Consider the following 15,191-nt stretch of genomic DNA (forward strand, 5'->3'; position numbering starts at 1 on the left):
GTGAGTACAACCCTAACATTTTTGTAAATATTTTATTCTATCTTTTCATGTGACAACACTGAAGAAATTACACTTTGCTACAATGTAAAGTAGTGAGTGTACAGCTTGTATAACAGTGTAAATTTGCTGTCCCCTCAAAATAACTCAACACACAGCCATTATTGTCTAAACCGCTGGCAACAAAAGTGAGTACACCCCTAAGTGATAATGTCCAAATTGGGCCCAATTAGCCATTTTCCCTCCCCGGTGTCATGTGACTCATTAGTGTTACAAGGTCTCAGGTGTGAATGGGGAGCAGGTGTGTTAAATTTGGTGTGGTGGCAACCAGGTGGGAAGTACAAACTCAGGTGTGTCTTCCCTACAGTCAAGCATGGTGGTGGGAGTGTCATGGTCTGGGGCTGCATGAGTGCTGCCGGCACTGGGGAGCTACAGTTCATTGAGGGAACCATGAATGCCAACATGTACTGTGACATACTGAAGCAGAGCATGATCCCCTCCTTTCGGAGACAGGGCCACAGGGCAGTATTCCAACATAACAACCCCAAACACCTCCAAGATGACCACTGCCTTGCTAAAGAAGCTGAGGGTAAAGGTGATGGACTGCCCAAGCATGTCTCCAGACCTAAACCCTATTGAGCATCTGTGGGGCATCCTCAAAGGGAAGGTGGAGGAGCGCAAGGTCTCTAACATCCACCAGCTCTGTGATGTCATCATGGAGGAGGGGAAGAGGACTCCAGTGGCAACCTGTGAAGCTCTGGTGAACTCCATGTCCAAGAGGGTTAAGGCAGTGCTGGAAAATAATGGTGGCCACACAAAAGATTGACACTTTGGGCCCAATTTGGACATTTTGACTTAGGGGTGTACTCACTTTTGTTGCCAGCGGTTTAGACATTAATGGCTGTGTGTTGAGTTATTTTGAGGGGACAGCAAATTTACACTGTTATACAAGCTGTACACTCACTACTTTACATTGTAGCAAAGTGTCATTTCTTCAGTGTTGTCACATGAAAAGATGGAATAAAATATTTACAAAAATGTGAGGGATGTACTTACTTTTGTGAGATACTGTAGCTTCATGTGTGTTTATCTTTTACTGATAACTAAAAAAATACATTCAGGGTCCATTCACTCCCTTTACGTAAGCATGGGTTGCATTGTCTTTGTGTTGCTCAGTGCAGTCCCAGGAAATGTTCCTGGTTTTGGGTGGTGTCAATTGACAGCACTGCGTTGCACTGCACTTTCCAGAGCAGCCGGTTGTGGTGCAAAACACTACTGTGGTGAATTGAACTTAAAGTGGAACTTCACCCTCTTCACATTCAATTTTTTCCCTGCTTATGTAATGCTGGGTTGGCCTCAGTTCAGATACTAAACCCCAACTGATTAACTGATTTAACGTTGTCTGCCTGAGGTCCTCCTCTCTGCAGCCGCTGCCATGCGCCCCTGTGACGTCATTGGGAGGCTGCCAGCTTTTTCCTCCCGATGAAGCGCCACTAGGCCCATCCCCCTCCTCATTTAGGAAATCAAATGCGTTTAGTGTTCCCGGTGCTTCATGGGATATGCACGTCCCAAGACGCATCGGGGGCCCTGACCTCTTTCGCTTAGGCCAGTGGTCTCCAAACATTTTTACATTAAGGGCCTGTTTACTGTACTTTAGGGGGGGGGGGGCAGACTGTGACCAGTGGGAGTAGAAAATTCAGTTGTGTAAAGGATGCCCCATCATTGGTTTCAGTGGGGGGAATGTCGCTCTATCATTGGTGTTAGTATAATGAATAGTGCCCCATCATTGATGTCAGTGTGATGATTTATACCCAATCATTGGTGTCAGTGGGAGGAATAGTGCCCCATCATTGGTGTCAGTATGAGGAATGGTGCCCCATCATTGGTGTCGGTGGGAGGAATGGTGTCCTATCATTGGTGACGGTGGGATGAATGGTTCCCTAGTCAGTTGAGTAAAGGATGCTCCATCATTGGTGTCAGTGGAAGGATAAGTGCCCGATCATTAGTGTCATTAGTTTCATCATTAGTGTCATTGGGAGGAACCATGCCCTATCATTGATGTCAGTGGGAAGAATCGTGCTCCATCATTGGTGTCAGTGGGATGAATGGTGCCCCATCATTGGTGTCAGTGTAAGGAATGATGCCAAATCATTGGTGTCGGTGGGAGGAACGGTGTTCCAACTTTGGTGTTAGTGGGATGAATAGTGCCCCATCATTGGTGTCAGTGGGATGAATGGTTCCCCATCATTGGTGTCAGTGGGAAGAATGGTTCCCCATCATTGGTGTCAGTGGGATGAATGGTTCCCCATCATTGGTGTCAGTGGAAGGAATGGGGCCCCATCATTGGTGTCAGTGGAAGGAATGGTGTTCCAAATTTGGTGTATGTGAGATTAATGGTGCCCTATTATTGGTGTTAGTGGGATGAATTATACCCCATCACTGGTGTCAGTGGAAGCAATAGTTGCCCCATTATTGCTGTTAGTAGGAAGAATAATGCTCCATCATTGGTGTAAGTGGGAGGAATAGTGCTCCATCATTGGTGTAAGTGGAATGAATAGTGCTCCATCATTGGTGTCAGTGGGAGGAATAGTGCCCCATCATTGGTGTCAGTGGGAGGAATAGTGCCCCATCATTGGTGTCAGTGGGAGGAATAGTGCCCAATCATTGGTGTCAGTGGGAGGAATAGTGCCCCATCATTGGTGTCAGTGGGAGGAATAGTGCTCCATCATTGGTGTCAGTGGGAGGAATAGTGCCCCATCATTGGTGTCAGTGGGAGGAATAGTGCCCCATCATTGGTGTAAGTGGAAGGAATAGTGCCCAATCATTGGTGTCAGTGGGAGGAACGGTGTCCCATCATTGGTGACAGTGGGAGAAAAAGTGCCCCAAGGGCAAGATAAAGGCAAGCAAAGGGCTGCATCCGGCCCCAGGGCCACATCTTGGAGACCACCGGCCAAGGCGAAAAGGGAGGATGGGGGGCGGGCTGAAAACTATTTAATGAAAAAGAGAGAGGGTAATCAGAAAAAAAAGGTATTTGTGTAGCAGGGAGGGCACGATAGAAAGGAGAAAACTTGTTTTAAAGTGTGAAGATCAGCTTAAAAGCGGGACTTCACTTTCTAGATGTACTGGGCATTCTTTTGCTCCTCCCCCTACTGCATTCAAAATCAAAGCCCCGCCCTCTCCACCTGCCATTCTTGCCTAGGCGACAATGACATTTCCAGGGCTGCAAAACCTCCTGGGATGTAACCCACATATACTAGGATACTTCACTTTCATTCACAGAAGCTGAAGTAGGGCAGGTTGGTGCACGTCATCGGGGGCCCGGCTGCCTGAACCAGGAAGAGGTACCCAATGACGTCAGGAACAAATATGGTGGCTTGGGACACAGGCTATGACAGCAGCACAGCGGGTCACAACACCACAGCACTAGATCTTTTGGGCAGGTGGGTATTTGATTTGAGGACAACGTTCTATTACAGGTGAGATGAGGAATAAAAGGGTGGGGGTGGGTGGACCTAAATTCCTCTTTAATGAAATGTCACTTAATTATGTCTTAATCACTGTTAATTTTGGTTACTGTAACAACTTCAAAATTGTCAGTTTACAGTAGATGGAAAGACTGCACAAGCACACTGGCCCCTCCCCCATTGCTCGGATACTCCCTGCATACATTTTATAAAAAATCGCCATTAAAATATAATTTTTAATCGTTTTTCTGTGTGATCCCTGTGGGACATTCCTTGTTTTGTACTGTCCAGCCAGCAGTAAGAAGTCCTCAGATTGTTCAGTTCTTCAGTTTGCTGGGGTATCCCATGCTCCCCTTCCCTATCCAAGTTCATTGTTGCCAATAAAAACCCAAAAAGATACCCAGGGGTGTCAAACTCAATTTCATCGCGGGCCACATCATCTTTATGGTTGCCCCCAAAGGGCCGGTTATATCTGTAAGATTAGATGTCCAGAGCACCCCACGCCCCCTTACACCCTCACATGAGAGCCCCCCCCACCATCAGCAGTCAAGAGTCACCCACCATTCCTTACATCACAATGCACACCCTTTTCTTGTGCTGCTGCCAGGAAGAAGATGCGGGTGGATCTGGGAAGAAGTAGTGCAGGGTCTGGAGGAGAACCAGAGGAGGGCTGGAGTCAGCTGAATGCTGAGACGGGGGGGGGGGGGCAGAGGCAAGGTGGTGTTGCGGCTGAACAGAGAGGTGCAGGATCTGTAGGAGGAGTTCTGCCCTCCTCTCTGCTGTGGACTGCTGAGAAGGGGGGGGGGCAAAGACAAGCCTTTCTGCAGCTGCACAGATTCTGGCAAGAGAGTTCTGTCCTCTCTTCTGCCAACTATAGAGACAAGGTGGGGGCAGCAACAAGGGGGGTGCCACAGCTGCAGGAGAGATGGAAGGGCCACATGAAATGACCTGGGGGGCCACATTCGGCCTGCGGGACTTGTGTTTGACACCTGTGCCTTAGACTGACGTTAAACAGTCTAACATTTGCACCCGCATGCAAATTGCAAGGGCAGCGCTTTTGAATGCGGTGCGGGAAAGGTGCACAGAACGCACCATGTTCTGGTGTGAAACGCCCTGACGATTTTGGTTGAATTTTGATTGGACAGAATATGCGCAGTGCAGGGTGGATGGTGTTTTTTTTTTTTTTTTTTTTTCTATCAGAGAAGAGAATTCATCATTTGTTCAAAGAACAATATTGCAACGGCGACGCACTATTTCTACAATGTATATTAAATAGGGGGGTTGTACTGCGCTTCAGGGATTTTTAATACAATTCCTCAATATAGGTAATATCACTTGGTAAAATATAATTATAACTTTATAATTATATTTTACCAAGTGATATTACGTTTTTGTGGTTATAATATATGTATAGAAGCACCTTGTATATTTTTATATATATAATATATTGAAGAATTGTATTCAAAATCCCTGAAGCGCAGTACAACCCCCTATTTAGTAAGCATCTTAACCACTTTACCACTAGAGGATTTTGCTGTCTTACGTCCAGGCCACTTTTTGCGATTTGGCACTGTTTCGACTTTAACTGACAATTTGCGGTCGTGCGACGCTGTACCCAAACAAAATTTACGTCCTTTTTTTCCCACAAACAGAGCTTTCTTTTGGTGGTATTTGATCACCTGTGCGATTTTTACTTTTTGCGCTATAAACAAAAAAAGAGCGTTTATTTTGAAAAAATAACAATATTTTTCACATTTTTTTATATGAAATTCCCCCCAAAAAAAATGTAAAAATCAAATTTTTTTTAAATTTTTGGCCAATTTGTTTTATGATACCTATGTTTGGTAAAAAAATCACAATAAGCGTATTTTGATTGGTTTGCGCAAAAGTTATTGCGTTTACTAACAAAGGGAAAGATTTCTGTCATTTTTTGTGTTTTTTTTTTTTAACGCGTAAATGGCGGTGATCTGCGATTTTTTTTTTTTTTGCGGGACTGCGAAATTGCGGCGGACAGATCAGACCCTTGACTGACATTTTTGACACTTTTGGGGGTAGCAGTGACATTACTACAGTAATCAGTGCTATATATATGCACTGTTACTGTAAAAATGACACTGGCAGGGAAGGGGTTAATTTTATTGGAGAGGGAGGGGTTAATGTATGCCTGGTGCTTACTGACGTGTGTGGGGGGAGGTGACTGAGTGACACAAGGACAGATCGAGGGTTCAACTATGCTGAACCCTGCAATCTGTCACTCTCTGTCACTTAGGAGATCCGCCCGCTTGTGTTTACACAAGCAGGCGGATCTCCACACTCGATTCCCCGACGATCGGGGAAGAGCGGCGGTGATCACCGCTGCTCCTCCCCTGGCCCGACTCCCGCTGTGACTGAATACAGCGGGAGCGAGCCTCCGGCGGCGCGCGTGCGCCGCCCACAAGGGGAGAAGTCCAGCGACGTAGGTCTACATCGCTGGACGATATCTAACCACTTTGCCGTAGTAGAGCTCGAGTGAGCGGTCGGCAAGTGGTTAATAGGCATCTTAAACAGTTTTTTTGGTATCAGTCACTGTATGTGCGGCATTAGGGCGATATATTCTTTCCAGGATAGCGCAGGAACCATACTCTTAGAGTAAAATATATTTCTACAATATAGCCGCCATGCTGGGTACGGCTTTGTGTCTTCTCTTCAGATTTCTATATATGTAATTAGGAAGAATATAAATCTCCCCTGTCATCGGGCTTATCACTTCACTGCACACCTTATATCCTCAATAACAAACCTCATTTTGTTTCCAGAGCTCTGGGGGGTTTTTTAATCTCTTTGGAAACGGGAAATATTACATTTTGCAGTAGTAACAGCCGCCCCCGCCCTTGTATGATGTATAACGTATGTTTCATTATTTTACCAATACCAGTTCTGGAGACCATTTTTTTTCTAGCACTTTTTGTTCACATACAGTGCGGGAAAAAAATATTTGATCCCCTGCTAAATTTTGTACGTTTGCCCACTGACAAAGAAATGATCAGTCTATAATTTCAATGGTCGGTTTATTTTAACAGTGAGAGGTGGAACAACAAAAATATCCAAAGAAGTGCATTTCAAAAAAGTTATACATTGATTTAGATTTTAATGAATGAAATAAGTATTTGATCCCCTATCAATCAGCAAGATTTCTGGCTCCCAGGCGTCTTCTATACAGGTAACAAGCTGAGATTAGGAGCACTCTCTTAAAAGATTGTGGAATTCTCTACCACAAGAGGTGGCTTCTGCGGGAAGTATGGTGGCTTTCAAAAGACTCTTAGATGTACATCTCAAGGATCAGAACATTCAGGGGTATGTGAGATGATTACAGCCACACACACCTACACAGGTTGAACTGGATGGACTATTGTCTTTATTCAACCTCAACTACTATGTAACTATGTAAAAAGAGTGCTCCTAATATCAGCTTGTTACCTGTATAGAAGACAGCTGTCCACAGAAGCATCCAATCAATCAGATTCCACTCTCTCCACCATGGCCAAGACCAAAGAGCTGTCCAAGGATGTCGGGGAGAAGATTGTAGACCTACACAAGGCTGGAATGGGCTACAATACCATCGCCAAGCAGCTTGTTGAGAGAATGACAACAATTGGTGCAATTATTCACAAATGGAAGAAACACAAAAAACCCCGTGAATCTCCCTCAGTCTGGAGCTCCATGCAAGATCTCACCTCGTGGAGTTTCAATGATCATGAGAACGGTGAGGAATCAGCCCAGAACTACACGGGAGAATCTTGTCAATCATCTCAAGGCAGTTGGGACCAAAGTCACCAAGAAAAAAATTGGTAACACACTACACCGTGAAGGACTGAATTCCTGCAGCGCCCGCAAGGTCCCCCTGCTCAAGAAAGCACATATACAGCCCATCTGAAGCTTGCTAATGAACATCTGAATGATTCAGAGGAGAACTGGGTGAAAGTGTTGTGGGCAGATGAGACTAAAATCTAGCTCTTTGGCATCAACTCAACTCGCCGTGTTTGGAGGAGGAGGAACTTTGCCTATGACCCCAAGAACACCATCCTCACCGTCAAACATGGAGGTGGAAACATTATGCTTTGGGGGTGTTTTTCTGCTAAGGGGACAGGACAACTTCACCGCATCAAAGGGACGATGGCTGGGGCCATGTACCATTTAATTTTGGGTGAGAACCTCCTTCCCTCAGCCAGGGCATTGAAATTGGTTCGTGAATGGGTATTCCAGCATGACACTGACCCAAAACACACAGCCAAGGCAACAAAGGAGTGGCCCAAGAAGAAGCACATTAAGGTCCTGGAGTGGCCTAGCCAGTCTCCAGACCTTAATCCCATATAAAATATGTGGAGGGAGCTGAAGGTTCTCAAAATCTTTATTGAGTTTGGAGACTTGGAGAGGATCTGCAAAGAGGAATGGGACAAAATCCCTCCTGAGATGTGAGCAAACCTGGTGGCCAACTACAAGAAAGGTCTGAACTCTGTGATTGCCAACAAGTACTAAGTCATGTTTTGCGAAGGGGTCAAATACTTATTTCACTCATTAAAATGCAAATCAATTTATAATTTTCTGAAATGCTTTTTTCTGGATATTTTTGTTATTCTGTCTCTCACTGGTAAAATAAACCGACCAATAAATTATAGACTGATCATTTCTTTGTCAGTGGGCAAATGTACAAAATCATCAGGGGGATCAAATACTTTTCTCTCTCGCTGTAGTTATACAGATAGGTTGAAAAAAGACACACGTCCATCTAGTTCAACCAATAAAATGGGGGGGGGGTAATAAATATATATATACTGAATATATATATGTATATATATATACAGTATATATATACAGTATATATATATATATATATATATATATATATATATATATATATATATATATATACACACAGTATCTCACAAAAGTGAGTACATCCCTAAGTGAAAATATCCAAATTGGGCCCAAAGTGTCAATATTTTGTGTGGCCACCATTATTTTCTAGCACTGCCTTAACCCTCGTGGACATGGAGTTCACCAGAGCTTCACAGGTTGCCACTAAAGTCCTCTTCCACTCCTCCATGATGACATCACAGAGCTGGTGGATGTTAGAGACCTTGCGCTTCTCCACCTTCCATTTGAGGATGCCCCACAGTTGCTCAATAGGGTTTAGGTCTGGAGACATGCTTGGCCAGTCCATCACCTTTACCCTCCGCTTCTTTAGCAAGGCAGTGGTCATCTTGGAGGTGTGTTTTGGGTCGTTATGTTGGAATACTGCCCTGCGGCCCAGTCTCTGAAGGGAGGGGACCATGCTCTGCTTCAGTATATCACAGTACATGTTGGCATTCATGGTTCCCTCAATGAACTGTAGCTCCCCAGTGCCGGCAGCACTCATGCAGCCCCAGACCATGACACTCCCACCACCATGCTTGACTGTAGGAAGACACACTTGCCTTTGTACTCCTCACCTGGTTGTCGCCACACACGCTTGACACCATCTGACACCAAATAAGTTTATCTTGGTCCCATCAGACCACAGGAGATGGTTCCAGTAATCCATGTCCTTAGTCTGCTTGTCTTCAGCAAACTGTTTGTGGGCTTTCTTGTGCATCATCTTTAGAAGAGGCTTCCTTCTGGGATGACAGCCATGCAGACCAATTTGATGCAGTGTGCGGCGTATGGTCTGAGCACTGACAGGCTGACCTCCCCACCCCTTCAACCTCTGCAGCAATGCTGGCAGCACTCATACATTTATTTCCCAAAGACAACCTCTGAATATGACACTGAGCACGTGCACTCAACTTCGAGGCCTGTTCTGAGTGGAATCTGTCCTGTTAACAACTTCTGGACCGGAAGGATTTGCCCCCTTAACGACCAGGCATATTTTGCGATTCAGCACTGCGTTACTTTAACAGATAATTGCGCAGTCGTGCGATGCTGTACCCAAATAAAATTAATGTCCTTTTTTTCCCAAAAATAGAGCTTTCTTTTGGTGGTATTTGATCACCTGTGCACTTTTTATTTTTTTGCGCTATAAACAAAAAAAGAGCCACAAATTTTAAATAAAAGAAAACAATATTTTTCACATTCTGACTTATGACATTCCCAAAAAAAAAAATGTAAAAATAGAAATTTTTTAATATTTTAGGCCAATTTGTTTTCTGCTTCATATTTTTGGTAAAATAAAATCACAATAAGCGTATTTTGATTGGTTTGCGCAAAAGTTATTGCGTTTACTAACTACGGGAAAGATTTATATCATTTTTATTGTTTTTTTTTTTACTAGTAATGGTGGCGATCTGCGATTTTTTTGCGGGACTGCGACATTGCAGCGGACAGATCGGACCACTAACTGACATTTTTGACACTTTTGGGGGGACCAGTGACATTACTACAGTAATCAGTGCTAAAAATATGCACTGTTACTGTAATAATGACACTGGCAGGGAAGGGTTTAACAGTGTGGGTGATCAAGGGGTTAAATGTGAGCCTAGGGGAGTATCTAACTGTATGGGGGCGGGGCTTATGCAATGACCATAGAGACCTGTGATCCTATACAGAAGGATCACAGGCACTCTGTGATCATTCCAGGGAGAAGAACGGTCAGATGTGTTTACAACAGCTGCCCGTTCTTTTCTCTCAGCGGGGAGCGATCTCCGGTGCCAGGCGGGAATCAGAGCCGCCTGCCCCATGCATCGGAGTACCCACTGCGGAGTGGGGGCGGGAGCGTGCCCCCTAGCTGCAGGCGCGCGACCGATATAGCCCTACGTCAGTTCACGCAGGAGGGCCAGCCTGCCGCAGTATATATGCGGCGGGTGGTCTGGAAGCGGTTAAACCGCTGTATGGTCTTGGCCACCGTGTTGCAGCTCAGTTTCTGGGTCTTGGCAATCTTCTTATAGCCTAGGCCATCTTTATGTAGAGCAACAATTCTTTTTTTCAGATCCTCAGAGAGTTCTTTGCCATGAGGTGCCATGTTGAACTTCCAGTGACCAGTATGAGAGAGTGAGAGCGATAACACCAAATTTAACACACTGCTCCCCATTCACTCCTGAGACCTTGTAACACTAACGAGTCACATGACACCGGGGAGGGAAAATGGCTAATTGGGCCCAATTTGGACAGTTTCACTTAGGGGTGTACTCACTTTTGTTGCCAGCGGTTTAGACATTAATGGCTGTGTGTTGAGTTATTTTGAGGGGACAGCAAATTTACACTGTTATACAAGCTGTACACTCACTACTTTACATTGTAGCAAAGTGTCATTTCTTCAGTGTTGTCACATGAAAAGATAGAATAAAATATTTACAAAAATGTGAGTGGTGTACTTACTTTTGTGAGATACTGTAAATCTTGGCTGGTTGCACAGCCGGTATCGCTGCTACGAAGCGGTGAGTATATCTGACGTTTCCTGAGAAACATTGAATCCAGAATAATAGGCGCAATTATGATAAAACTGAAGACAGACGTAGGTGATGATATTACAACATTACGCGGCGTTCATTTCCCCTCTCTATCACGGTGACAAGCGAGCGCGGTAAATAGACTCTGTAACTTCATTTCATTTCATGAATGGCGTTAATTGTTTTCCTTCTGCTTTTCCCCCGGAGAGCAGAATTTATAGAACTAATGATTAAACAGAGTGCGCCGGCTTTTTATACCGCGCTTGTTGTAAACTTGTCACAACAGCGGCGGGAGGCGCGCAAGTCAATTACCCGCGGCGTGAGGATGGAACAATCACATACCCGTGTTGTCAGATGTAAATAAGCCGTAGGTTGTGTTTGTATCTTTCTTTGGCTGCTGCTGTTTATGTGTTTTTCTACTTTTTCCTCTTAACCACTTAACCACTTGCCGACCGCCGCACGACTATCTACGTCGGCGGTCAGCCCCTCACAGGCAAACTAACGTAGGGCTACGTTGCTTGCTTGTGAGGGTCTAGGGAGCGAGCGCGCGCCCCCGGAGGCGCGCTCCCGCTCCCGCGTGGTCACGGACCCCCCCGCGCGTGTGACCAGCGGACCCGATGTCCACCGGCCACTCGGCGATCGGCGGGGAGAGGGAGAAAGTCAGGCAGCTTGTGTAAACAAGCCACCTGTCATTCTCCTCGCTGCAAAGACACTGATCACATGGATCTACTATGTAGATCCGTTGATCAGTGTCCTTACAGCTGAAGCCACAGCCAATCACAGTAGAAAGCACGCCCCTAGGGACACACACAGCCCCTCCCTCCCAAATAAAGTTAACCCCTTCACTACCAGTGTATTTTTACAGTAACAGTGCATATGTATAGCACTGATTACTGTAGAAATGTCACTGGTAACCCCAAAAGTGTCAAAAATGTCAGTCAAGGGTCCGATCTGTCCGCCGCAATGTCGCAGTACCGCAAAAAAAAATCGCAGATCGCCGCCATTACGCGTTAAAAAAAAAACGACAAAAATGACAAAAATCTTTCCCTTTGTTAGTAAACGCGATAACTTTTGCGCAAACCAATCAAAATACGCTTTTTGCGATTTTTTTTTACCAAACATAGGTAGCATAAAACAAATTGGCCGAAAATGTTAAAAAATTTTGATTTTTACATTTTTTTTGGGGGGAATTTCATATAAAAAAATGTGAAAAATATTGTTATTTTTGCAAAATTGACGCTCTTTTTTTGTTTATAGCGCGTGATCAAAAAATCGCACAGGTGATCAAATACCACCAAAAGAAAGCTCTGTTTGTGGGAAAAAAAAGGACGCCAAATTCGTTTAGGTACAGCGTCGCACGACCGCGCAATTGTCCGTTAAAGTCACGCAGTGCCGAATCGCAAAATACCCCCTGGTCGGAATGGGGGTAAAATGTTCCCGGGGCTTAAGTGGTTAAGGACCAGGCTTATTTCTGACACATGTTGTTTACAAGTTAAAATCAGTATTTTTGATAGAAAATTACTTATATATAAAAAATATATATACAGTATTTATAAGTATGTAACCCAAACATTATATATATATATATATATATATATATATATATATATATATATATATATATATATATATATATACATATATACTGTGTATATATATTTTTATATACAGTATATATATAAATAATAAATATATATATATATAAACAGTATATACAGTATATATACACACACACACACACACATATATATATATATATATATATATATATATATATATATATATATATATACATTATATATATATATTTTTTTTTTATCAAAGACTCTAGAGAATAAAATGGCGGTCGTTGCAATATTTTTTTTGTCACGCGGTATTTGCGCAGCGGTCTTTCAAACGCAATTTTTTTGGAAAAAATTTATTTCACTGCATTTAAAAAAAGCTAATCAGTAAAGTTAGCCCAATTTTTTTGTATATTGTGAAAGATGATGTCCTGCTGAGTAAATTGATACCTAACATGTTACGGTTTAAAATTGCGCACTTGTGGAATGGCGACAAACTATGGAACTTAAAAGTCTCCAAAAAATTTTTAACGGTTACCAGTTTCGAGTTACAGAGGAGGTCTTTTTCAAGAATTATTGATCTCGCTCTGGCCATCACGGCGATACCTCACATGTGTGGTTGGAACACCGTTTTCATTTGTGGGCACGACTTAAGCAAGCTTTTTCTTTAGTGCCCGAGCGAACGCAATGAATAAGCACATGGTGTGAAATGCGTTTGCTGCTATCCTGTTTGTCTTGTACATGTCGATGTTGGACTTTTTGATTTGAAGAAATAAAATTCAAGTTTCTACTTTCCTGAGACTGGAAGTGCCACTTTCTTTCTACATGCACCCGAGCTCACGGTGACAGGAGCACTTTACATTTTTTTTTCCTATTTATTTTGTTTAATTTATTTTTTTATTTTTAGCGCTGTTTAAGGAAAAAATAAATCTGATCACTTTTATTGCTGTCACAAGCAATCTAAATATCCCTTGTGACAGTAATAGGCAGTGACAGGTCCTCTTTATGGAGGGATCGGGGGTCTTAAAGACCCCAAACCCCTCCACTGTACTTCAATGTATTCAAAATGCCGAAACCTGCATTTTTTGAATACTGTAATTTTTTTAAAATTGATGCCGTTAGCAGCCGAGTAACCCGGAAGTGACATTGTGACGTCGCTTCCGGATTACTACATCAGAGACCCGATCCGGCTTTGTTCGGGACTCCAATCAGCCAGTGGACTTGCTGGCTGTTTGCTTGGGTCTCCCGGTGAGACGGGTAAAGAGGCGGAAGGCGGCAGGTGGGGGAGCAGGGGATGTCCCTTCCACGCTCGCTGAGATAACGGCCAAGCCGCTGCATCAGTAGTTATTTCCTGAAAGCCGACCGCCGGCTCTAAAAAACGGTACCTGGGTGATGTCTGCAGCTGCAGATCATCCCGTTACAACCACTTCTCCGAGTCGACATACAGGCTCAGGTACAGGTACAGGTATAGTGAAAGGGACAGGTACAGGGACAGGTATAGTGAAAGGGACAGGTACAGGGACAGGTACAGGGGCAGGGAAAGGGACAGGTACAGGGACAGGTACAAGGACAGGCTCAGGCACAGGGACAGGCTCAGGGACAGGTACAGGGACAGGCGCAGGGACAGGTACAGAGACAAGGACAGGCTCAGGTAGAGGTACAGGGACAGGCTCAGGTACAGGTACAGGGACAGGCACAGGTATAGGGACAGGGACAGGCACAGGTATAGGGACAGAGACAGGGACAGGTACAGGGACAGGCTCAGGTACAGGGACAGGCACAGGTATAGGGACAGGGACAGGTATAGGGACAGGGTAGGGTACAGGGATAGGTACAGGGATAGGTACGGGGACAGGGACAGGGACAGGTACAGGTATGTCGGTTTGCAGGAAGTGGTTAAAGCAAGTCTTCACCGCATCTGAGCACCACAAACCAAAAATGCTATTTAATTCATTCATAACATTCAAAGCAAACTCCCCCCTCCATCCATCAATCCAAGTTTCTTTGCTTTCATTTTGTTGAAAAATTAGTTTGAAAAACACTCCCCTAGCATTTTAGAAATGTGTAGAACAATAAAAAAAAAAAATGTGTATCGATTTGTTATTTACATAAATTTGTGTAGGTAAATCCATTTTTGGAATTCGTTCATTCAAGTTTGAATCGCTTCAAATTTTTCAAACTCGGTCGAATTGAAGTCAATTGGACCAAATTCGGAAAATGCAAATTAATTTGAATTCACATTTTGGAAGAAGGTTATATCCTATTTCCATTCTATTCTATTATTTCTTTTCTCTTCTTTTCTGTTATTTTCTATTCTTTTCTTTTCTATTATTTTTGATTCTTTTCTATTTGAATTTGAATTCATTCCTTTCCAATTTTGGAAGATGGTTATATTGTTATATTCTTTCTATTGTATTCTCTTTTTTTTTTCTATTCGATTCTATTCTATTCTATTATTTCATTTTCTTTTCTATTCATTTTTATTCTATCGGTGGGACGGGAGACCCGGGAAGAGCCTCGGAAAGGCGGCAGGAGGGGGGTCGTCCCCTCCCGCTCGCTGGGGTAATGATCAAGTGGCTCCCAAGCCGCATAAGTCGTTACCGCCTGAAAGCCGGCCGCCGGCTCAAAAAATGGGACCATTATAATGCCTCTAGCTGCAGGCATCACCCCGTTACAACCATATATTGCAGCCGACGTAGGTCTACGTCGATTTACGGTAAGTGGTTAAATGTTTGTAGAAACCAATTAGCCAACATTTAATGGTCCCT

General features: G+C 43.8%; 1 protein-coding gene across 1 annotated transcript in view; it reads right to left on the reverse strand.

Annotated features, from left to right (window-relative positions):
• Nucleotides 1-15,191, reverse strand: part of GLP1R (glucagon like peptide 1 receptor) — a 503,675-nt gene that overhangs the window by 211,011 nt on the left and 277,473 nt on the right. The gene's annotated exons all lie outside the window — the stretch shown is intronic.

Source organism: Pelophylax lessonae (assembly GCF_965119305.1).
Source record: "Pelophylax lessonae genome assembly, chromosome: 3".
NCBI classification, from domain to species: domain Eukaryota; kingdom Metazoa; phylum Chordata; class Amphibia; order Anura; family Ranidae; genus Pelophylax; species Pelophylax lessonae.